Raw genomic sequence first — 9,360 nt, 5'->3', positions numbered from 1 at the left:
GCGCGCGCGGGTCCCCGCCCGGGCCGGCGCTGTCCCGGCCTCGCAATGACAGCTGCCGGGGCGCACGCGCGCGTGGGACCCGCCACGTGACCCGCGGAGCGGGTTAACCCGGGAGCGCGCGGGCGGCGCCGCGGGTTCTTCCGGGAGGAACTGCGAGTAGGAGCGCGTGCCTCCCGCCCGCCCCGGCGGAGCTGTAGAGGGCCCGCCCGCCGCCGAGCCACCTGTGCGCTTTCCCCGCCACCGCCGAGCCACCTGTGCCCTTCCCCCGCCACCGCCGAGCCACCTGTGCCCTTCCCCCGCCGCCGCACCCGCCGCAACACACCCGGCGGAAACGCAAGCCCGAAGGTTCCGAGCAAAGTCGGTCTGTGACAGAATCACCTAATCATTTGGGTTGGAAACGACCTGAAATCGTCGAGTCCAGCCTATGACCGAGCACCACCGTGTCAACTAGACCAAGGCACTAAGTGCCACATCCCGTCCTTCCTTAACACCTGCAGGGCCTGTAACTCCACCACTTCCCTGGGCAGTCCGTTCCAATGCCTGATCACTTTCTGTGAACAAATTCATGCCAAGTTCCTTCTACTATAACCTCAGTAACACTGAACAAGCAGGACTTTTCAGGTCCATAGGAATGGTGAATCTCTTAGAGCAAGCCACAAGGTCGAATTGGTTATCCTAATTAATCTCCTTTGAACCGCCGTGTCCCATATCAGTCAATACTGCTGTATGAAAGTGATTTTGTTTGCAAAACTAATGTTGCTTTTGGTGACAAAGGCCCACAATGCTCAATGTGTTTGTGTTTACGTTCTGAAGTGCCATGGTACAGTATAATTTTGACTGTTCAGATTGTTGATAAAATAAATCAGTCTATGGTTTAATCACTGTGTGATATGCTTTGACTTTTCTTCTCATCAGTAATCTCTCTTAATCTTTCATTTAGGCTTCTGGTTGCTATGTTCAAGAAAATAGTGAAAAGAGACCAAAGATAACTGAAAGACAAGTCCTTTTCAGTCCTTCTTCAAGCATACCTACTATGTTAAAAAAACCTTTATACTTCAGTATATCTTTGAGCACCAAAACTTTCTTCAATATTAAAGGAACCTGAAAATACCAAAATTTTAATTGATTTTTTTAAAAGGAACATTTATAATGCTGTAACTATGCTGTGCTCAGACACGTTCATGGTTTTTTGTCACTTGAAAACAGTACTACTTGTTAAGAATGCTCATGCAATTGTGTCTCTGAATATCTCTGTATGGCACTGCTATGTCCAGCAGTGTCTAAAATGAGTCATCCTCATCTGCGTAAGGAAAGAAATTTTGTTTCACTGGATATGAATAGGAGAAACAGAGGGAGTTTTTTACCTTCTTGCTCAAGCCTTTGGCAGGTGGAGTGTGTTAATGAAATGTTTGTTTAATGCTTACAGGAAAACAGTGCATGTTAATGTAGTTTCTCATTCAGTTTGTCTTCTCCTTGATGATTCATATACAAAGCACAAAAGATTGATAATTTTGCATTGTTTTCAGATGTGATATCTAAGGCTCAAGGTAAGTACTTGTATAAGAGAAAGTAGAGCAGTAACTCTTGAAAGTGTTAAGTCAGCACCTCTCCTCATCTGTTCTTGTTTCAGGTTACAAGTCTTTGTGAGGCCCTTAAGTGCCTGGAGTGTATTACAGTATTGCCAAAGCATACACCTGTCAGTGCCACTGGCTCAGCAGTCCCAAGGGGTGAACTGAGGGTGCGCATGAATAGTCTGAGAGCATTAATCCTCATCGTGCTGTGGCTGTGGAAAATTATGCCTTGACATCACTCTTCAAAGCCAGTAGATCAGTATTTCTGTCTTGATAGATGGAAGTAAGAACACTGGCCTTCTTCAGAGTAGTTATATAGTTATGCATGTTCAATAGATCAGCATTTTGGCTTTATTAAGCTGCTCTGGCACAGTGCTTTCAGCACTCACTGATCACCTTCAGTGGGTTCATCTCAAAGCGCCTGTTAGTTGGCTGACATGTTCTAGCTGGCGTGAAGAATCTTTTTCTTACTGAGGTTTAAGTAAGCTTTTCTGCCTTTTATGTTTTGGACTGTGTCTTTAGGTTAGTGTTGGCTACTAACAAAAACCCTGGTCACGTGACCACAAGCACCAAAAGAAAAGGGTGTAACCTGTAAGTTCCCTTACTTGTGTTTTATGGTGATGCAATATCTAGGCAGCCAATCTTACCATCTGAGGAGATGAGGCTGCCTAGGTAATTTAACTGCTGGCCTGATTTGAGCTCTGATTGGCCAATGGTGATGTGGGGATGATGGGGGACTTCCTGAGGTGCAGGTAGATGGAGAACTTCTCTCTTCTTTAAGCTGACTTCCAGCCTAAAGAGCTCAGCAGCATCTGCAAAGCAGGATGTTAAACGCTGCAGGGCTGCTTCTGTGTGGGCAACAAGGGCGGCGTCATCAGCGTAAAGCAGCTCCCGGACAAGATGATTTAAGGTCTTGGTGTGGGCCTTCAGTCGCCTTAGCTTGAATAGGCTTCCATCAGTATGATATCGAATGTAGATACCGTCCTGATCATTGAGGTCTGCCGTGGCCCTTAGGAGCATCATACTAAAAAGATTGTGAATAGAGTTGGTGCCCGAACGCAGCCTTGTTTCACACCATTCTTTATTAGAAAGGGCTCAGAAAGTGTATTGCCATATCTGACTTGGCCGTGCTGATCCTCGTGGAGTGAGATGATCATTTTAAGGAACCTGGGAGATAGACAACAGGTTAGCAAAGGCATATAGTGCTTTTGGAAAACTCCACAAAAGAGTATGGTGTAATAAACACTTGAAGAAAAGTACCAAGATCAGTGTTTACAGAGCCATAGTGCTGTCTACTCTCTTATATGGTTCCGAATCATGGGTCATCTACCGCCACCACCTGCATCTCCTAGAACGCTTCCATCAATGCTGTCTCTGTAGAATCCTAAACATCCACTGGTCAGATTATGTGACCAATACATCTGTTCTAGAACAAGCAGTAGTCACAAGTATTGAGGCCATGTTGCTGAGAACACAGCTGCGATGGGCAGGGCACGTCTCAAGGATGAAGGACCACCACCTTTCCTAAGATCTTGCTTTATAGTGAACTTGCCACCGGCTGCCGCAAGAGAGGAGCCCTGAAGAAAAGATACAAGGACTCCCTGAAACAACATCTCAGCCTCGGCCGTATTGATCATCATAATTGGTCTACTCTGGCCTCAAATTGGGAGGCCTGGAGACACACCATCTATAACGCTGCTGCTTCTTTTGAGAAAGCACGCAGGATCACTCTTGAGGAGAAAAGACAACACAGAAAGAACCTTGTCTTGCAGAATATACCACCTAAGGAGTCTTTCTGCTGTGTCTTTTGCAATCGGATATGTCTATCTCGTATTGGCCTCATTAGCCACCAGCGTGCTTGTAACAAATGTGGATAGAGCCTTCCTAAATCTTTGTTCGCGAAGCCTAGCCATGATCTAGGCAGCACAATGTTCTGACCAAAAAATGGCCTTTCTGCTGTGTGATAGTGTATATTCTCTCTTTCTCCTCCTTTCCCAGAGTCAGAAGCCATTCCTGATTTGAGGAGTTGACATCTGTTTAAGTCACGAGTTTGTCTTCCATGACACCTCTGGGTCCCTGTTTCAGTGTTTTACCACTCATGGTGAAAATTTTTTCCTTTTTTCCTTATTATACCCTGAATTTCCTCTATTGCAGTTAATGTGTTTGTCTTGTCCTATCACTGTGTTTTTCCAAGGAGTCGGATAGTGTGGTCCAAGTTTCAATCCTATGTCTGCCAGAGGCAGTGAATCATTTTCCATGTCTTGGAGACTTTGTTGTTGCAGTTGTCTGAAGATAACATCACAGCACTGCTTCTCTCAGGAGAAGCAGCTTGCAAAGAAGGGCTGCTTGAGCCCCATCTTTTCTATCCCGTCCCACTGGGTAATTAATGGTGGACAGCAATAAGGTCACCCTGAAGCCTCGTCCTCTTAAAGCTGAATAAACGTAGCTCCTTCAGTCGCTCCTCATTGATGATATTCTCCAGCCCCTGACAACCTTGTGGCCTTCTCCTGGAAGTTTGGAAGTATGTCAATGTCTTTCATACACTGAGAAGCTGAAAACTGGATATTTCACATGTTATTTCACCCAAATTGGTGCAGAATATTTCATTTTGGTTTTGAATGTAGGTTACTTCCATATCATGTAGCAATAACAAAAACCTTTCCAGAATTTTAAGTAACATATTTGTTTAACATTGCATTAGCATAGCTATCTAAAGTAAGGTTACTTTTGAGGTATAGAACATTCACTTCTAGAATTCCACTGCAGTACTTCTTAAAATACATGAGATGGCAGCAAATACCAGAAAAAAAACAAAAGCGCACTTATGGCCCAGGGCAGAGAAGCTGTTGGCAATGAGACAGATTTTGCCCTGTTCCTGATACAATTGTCTAGGCTGTGCAGGTTGCTGCAAGTTCTGTTATACTGCATTGAGCTATAAATCAGGGCATGAGTGCTGGCTGTTTGAATGTAATACTGACTGAAATTTTCTGTAGCCTATATGTTTCATTAATATTATGCAGTTTGGCAATCTTATATAACAGAAGAAACAACTTTTTTTTTCTTTAACTTGTCAGTTTTTACATCTTTTTCATCGTGTTTTAAAAATTTTGTAGCAATATATAAGCTTCTAACTTTTAGTGTTATGGAAATTCATTCACTCATGGAACTTTGTAGCAGTTAAACATTTCTGTGACATGAAGATGAAGTTAAGCATATTTAAACTGGGAATGATGAACAGTAAAAACTCTAACAGGACAAACAGGGAGTTAGTTTACCCATGTATATAGTTGGTAGGTAGTGTCCTTCTGATAGTGTCATTATATCCAGATCAAAAGTCTTTCAGTACTTTGTCTCAGAACTTACTGGCTTGATGTAGAAATTCCCAGAATATCTATGCATCTCTTACAAAGGCCAGACTAGATAATCATAAATAGAACTTTCAAGTTGGGAATTCAGATTATTTGTTTTTAATGTATTTATTCTTGACATTTTATATTAAACATAGAGGAAACCTTATGGTATTTAATATGAATGACTTTCATTAAAAAGCTTACCTATGCAGACAGTGTTAATTTCAGCCAATAGCTTTTTCTGCTCAAAAAATATCAGGGTAAAATAGAGAGATTATGCCATATTGACTCTGCAGTGCAATAGGGCTGGAACAGTGCACTGCAAGTCTACTCAGGAATCAAGTCTCTGAGGCCCAAGTTTGGCCTCCCAGACAATTCAGCTGAGCAGTCAAAGGCTCATTATTTGGTGACACTAGATTTTTCTTTTGTTGTGTTCTTGCTGTCAGTTTTATGAAAAATGTAGGCTGATTTCCAGTAGTACTCGACAGATGGTCAAGAGTCTTAATTGTATGGTAGTATGAAAGGAATGAAAAATTAACAGTATGTAATCAGGTCACTTTTTCTCCCCTCTGTGTAAATGAAGTTGTGTTCCTTTCAGTACACTTTGTTGACTGACCTATATTTAATAGTGTTCTAGGTCAAAATTTCCACAATATCTGCCTGTTTTTCTCTTCAGTACCCATGTGATCTTACCGGGCTTCAATAGTTTTATATGCGTAAAAGACAATTCCAGGATGATGACAAGGTAAAGATGAATATTCAGACAAGGACAAAGAACACAGAATTTTTTCTTGGCTCCCCTGTAAATAGATAAAAGAATTCATGTACATAAACTTACCCTGAAAAGGATGCAAATACGTCTTGTGACTAAATACCTCACCCAGGTACTTTATACCTTCAATGAATTTGATTTGTTGATGCTACTATTCATTGAATGTAGAAAAGTCTTTCAATTTATAAATTAGGCATAGAGCCAAGATGTATCACACTTAAATAAAAGGTATATGTTACAGGAACCAAAACCTTTTTATTGGAAAAGTGATAGAGATGGCTACCGCTCTGAATTCAGGATGGTCAGAAGAAAAGAAATCTGCTTTAAAGCATTAAGCAGCCCAGAGAGGAGAAAGTTCTGCCTTATTAGTTTGGGGTTTTTTTCAGTCACTGGGTTGCCAGCATGTTGTCTTGCTGTATGCAGAAACTGTGCTTTATTTCAGAATGCAATAGGTGGCAATCTTTATCTTCTTTTTGTCTCATCCACAAGCAGTTAAGTTGTCTTTCTTCCCCACCCAAAAAAAGACTAATCTACTTAGACTGCAACAAAAGAAAGACAGTAAGGATTGGCTAAGTCAGTAATCAAACTGCTTGTGTTTAAACCATAAATTAAATCTCTGTAAACTGTCCTCTGAATCCACCCAGTCTCTGACAAACATGAGCCTGCAAACAAGTGGCATTTAACCATCACTGTCCCTTTTTTTTTTTTGCATTTGTCTAATTTCAGGGCTGAACTGAGAAAAATTAACTACATCCCTTTGTAAAGCCCTCATCCAGAAATGTATTCTGTCCTTTCTAACCGAGCAGGTGAATGAGAGAGGTTTTCTCATTGTTGTCTTCAGGAGTGTGTCTCTGCCCAAGAAAGGTAACAGAGCAGCAGAGAGGAAACAGTAGACACTAACTGGGCAAATACTGACTGCAGGATACCATTCTTAGAACCCCTTTATGTAATAATACGGGAGGTATTTCAAATAGCTCTACCTTCAAATCACAGAACAAGTATAAAGGAAAATTAACCAAGTGTTTACAGCCCAAAGCTTTGCCTCAGAATACTATTTTCTAGAATTTGCAACAGCTTTAAACTCTTCAGACACTGGAAATTAAATGCAAATTGTACTAACCAGGAGTTGCCACACTTTTCACTTTAATTCTACATTGTAGTATCTTATAGGGAGACATAAAAGGTTAGTTTTTGTAGAACAAAGGAGTTCAAAGCTAATATAAGTAAACATGCAGTAAAACTTTTAGCTAACTAAAGCTTACATATGTAGAATCCTTTAGTAAGTTGTGATTTGTCAGTAGTCAGAATTAACATTGAAATGGATGAATCTTCGTATATTTGAAGTTTTAATAATTCATAATTTTGAGAGTAATAATAATTTTGTAGTGTAACTAAACATTGAAATAAATTTTGACTTGATTTTCATTTGATAGTCCACAATTTGATTGCTTTATTTTCACTATAGAAGTCTAAGACTCCTTAAAAAGGATTTTTAAAATGTATTTTATTTTTATGAAATTCAAATCACTAATGCTGTCATGGTTTTGAGAAGCAACATGAGTATAGAACCCTTAAAGATCTTGAAACGTATCAAAAAAGCAACGCTTGAAGATGAGTATGTTTTTGGCCTCATACATGATTTAATTTGATGCAGCCTTTCTTGTGCTCAGACACATCCATTAATAGTGTTATACTAAAAGCTACAACATCAGAGTACCAGAGGAAGTAAAAAAATATTCTAAGTCACCTGACACATGACTGAATTTTTTTTAATGTTGTTTGTTCTGGCTGTAAAACAATGAAGAATAGCATTTGCTGTACTGGAATCAAACAAGGATTAAACCAGCAAAGTTTCTGACATGCAGGTTAGTATTCTCATCTTGGTACTTTTTGACTGTATTAAAAATACACTAAGTGACTTTGGTAAATGGAAAATACTAAAATCAATGATGCAAAAAATACTAATTACAGACTGATAAATATGATTGAAATTTATAAAGGGAAACACATCCAGTAGAAGGATATATTGTAAATACTTTTTTTTAAGGTATATAAACACTCCTGACGATCTATTTTCTGTTTTTTTTGTTCTGTCATGTTCATTAGTTTTTCTTATTCTATTTCTGCATACCCATTCCATGTATTACTTTCAGTCACATTACTCTTCATTCCTCTGTAAACTCCCAATCCTTATTAGAGATTAGAAATCCTCATGTGCCAATTTAGTAGGACAGACTTCGGTAACAATAGGAAGCTGAGAAGAGAGGCAGAGCTTGGGGGTTTCTTGGTTTTCCTCCCACTGTGCAGTGGTGGAATCTGCTGGATGTTGACCTGACGTATATCAACAAATAACATTTCCAAATAGCAAATCCTTGATTTTTTTTTCTGCTTTTTTAAGACATAAAGAGACTTTCCAACATCTGTCCAGGATAATAATGACATTTTAAGAGGCAACAGTCCAATGCTTTCAACTTGAATGACATCAGTGATGGCTCCAATCCAGGTTATCCAAGGAAAGATAAGAAAGATAAAAATTAAAGTCTTTCATCAGCTTAATTCTCTTGCATTTCTACCTTAGAACTTAGCTCTAAATTCCTATTCATGTTTTTGAAAGCACGCGCTGACAAATTAGTGTTACTGTGTTCATACCTTTTGATTTTTAAAAGAACCAAATTCATCACTTGATCTCAGAGCCTATTGCTACAAGCAATATTGTTTTCCAGCTGAGCCACAGCTAACATGGATTTTATTCTTTTTGTGTCTCTTTTATCACTTTAGTGTGCTCTTCCATGTGTTGCAAAGTACAGATGGTGAAATGCTTTGGGTCATGCAACATTGTCAGTTAATTCTTTTGTGAGCTGTGGTGCCAGCTAATCCTCGTATTTCAATTTCTGGTGTGTTCTGTGCAATCACTTTTTTGTTGTTTATTCATTATGCCTGAAATAAAGAATGGCTGATAACAGCAAAAGTCAAAGGGATTTAGTCAGGTTGTTCTTCCACAGATATCCATGCACTTAATTGGCACCACTGATACAGAAAAGATTAACAAAAAGGAAAAATTTACCCACTGTTTTACACAATAATAATGTCTTTAGAAATATGAGAAATAAAGCTACATCAGACAGCTACAGAATGTACAGAAGAGTACATGCCCCAAACAGATGCTCAAATGTACTTGGTGGGTATTACAATACAAAGAAAATAGGGAAAGAAGGAGTGAGGCAAACAACATTAATAGAGATGACAGATGTCGGAAATGTAGGTACATGGTATTGCAGTAATTGTTCTAAAGTACTCGTTTGGCCCAAGATTAACTGTATGAAGAGTATTAATCTGGGGGGAAGAAGATGAGGAGGGAACTGTTCATATTACTTAATTGCAGCACTGGTGAAGTAACCCAATTAGAATAAAACCATAAGATTACTGGCTGCACCCAGATACTGTGCTTTCCAAACCATAGCTTGATAATGAAAGGTGAGTTCTATGTATTTCAAAGGCATAGCCATACAGAAGCTGAGCTTTTTCCACAATGTACAGTGTCATCTTTTGCTATCTTTTGCTACTAAATGTGGTGGGCAGTGGGTGGTGTTGAATCAGGGTATTTCTCCCAACACTGGTTAGGTCAATCCAAACAGCTTGCTCCTACTGAGATGAGGTTGTGTTTCTT

General features: G+C 39.8%; 1 long non-coding RNA gene across 3 annotated transcripts; it reads left to right on the top strand.

The window, feature by feature from the left end:
* The first annotated feature begins 1,719 nt into the window (after window positions 1-1,719).
* On the top strand, window positions 1,720-8,909 carry LOC113979269. 3 transcript variants are annotated; one of them, XR_003537818.1, is made up of 4 exons: window positions 1,720-2,162; window positions 3,570-4,092; window positions 5,598-5,666; window positions 8,092-8,909. It is a non-coding gene; the product is annotated as an uncharacterized LOC113979269 (long non-coding RNA). The 3 variants fall into 3 exon arrangements; XR_003537817.1 differs by lacking the exon at window positions 8,092-8,909 and adding an exon at window positions 5,935-5,964; XR_003537816.1 differs by lacking the exon at window positions 8,092-8,909 and having other exon boundaries at window positions 5,598-5,869.
* The last annotated feature ends 451 nt before the right edge of the window (window positions 8,910-9,360 follow it).

This window comes from Neopelma chrysocephalum, unplaced genomic scaffold (genome assembly GCF_003984885.1).
Source record: "Neopelma chrysocephalum unplaced genomic scaffold, ASM398488v2 Primary Assembly neopelma1_64365, whole genome shotgun sequence".
Classification (NCBI taxonomy): domain Eukaryota; kingdom Metazoa; phylum Chordata; class Aves; order Passeriformes; family Pipridae; genus Neopelma; species Neopelma chrysocephalum.
Note: the sequence above shows the minus strand (reverse complement) of the source record. Positions and strands in the feature narration are given on the sequence as shown.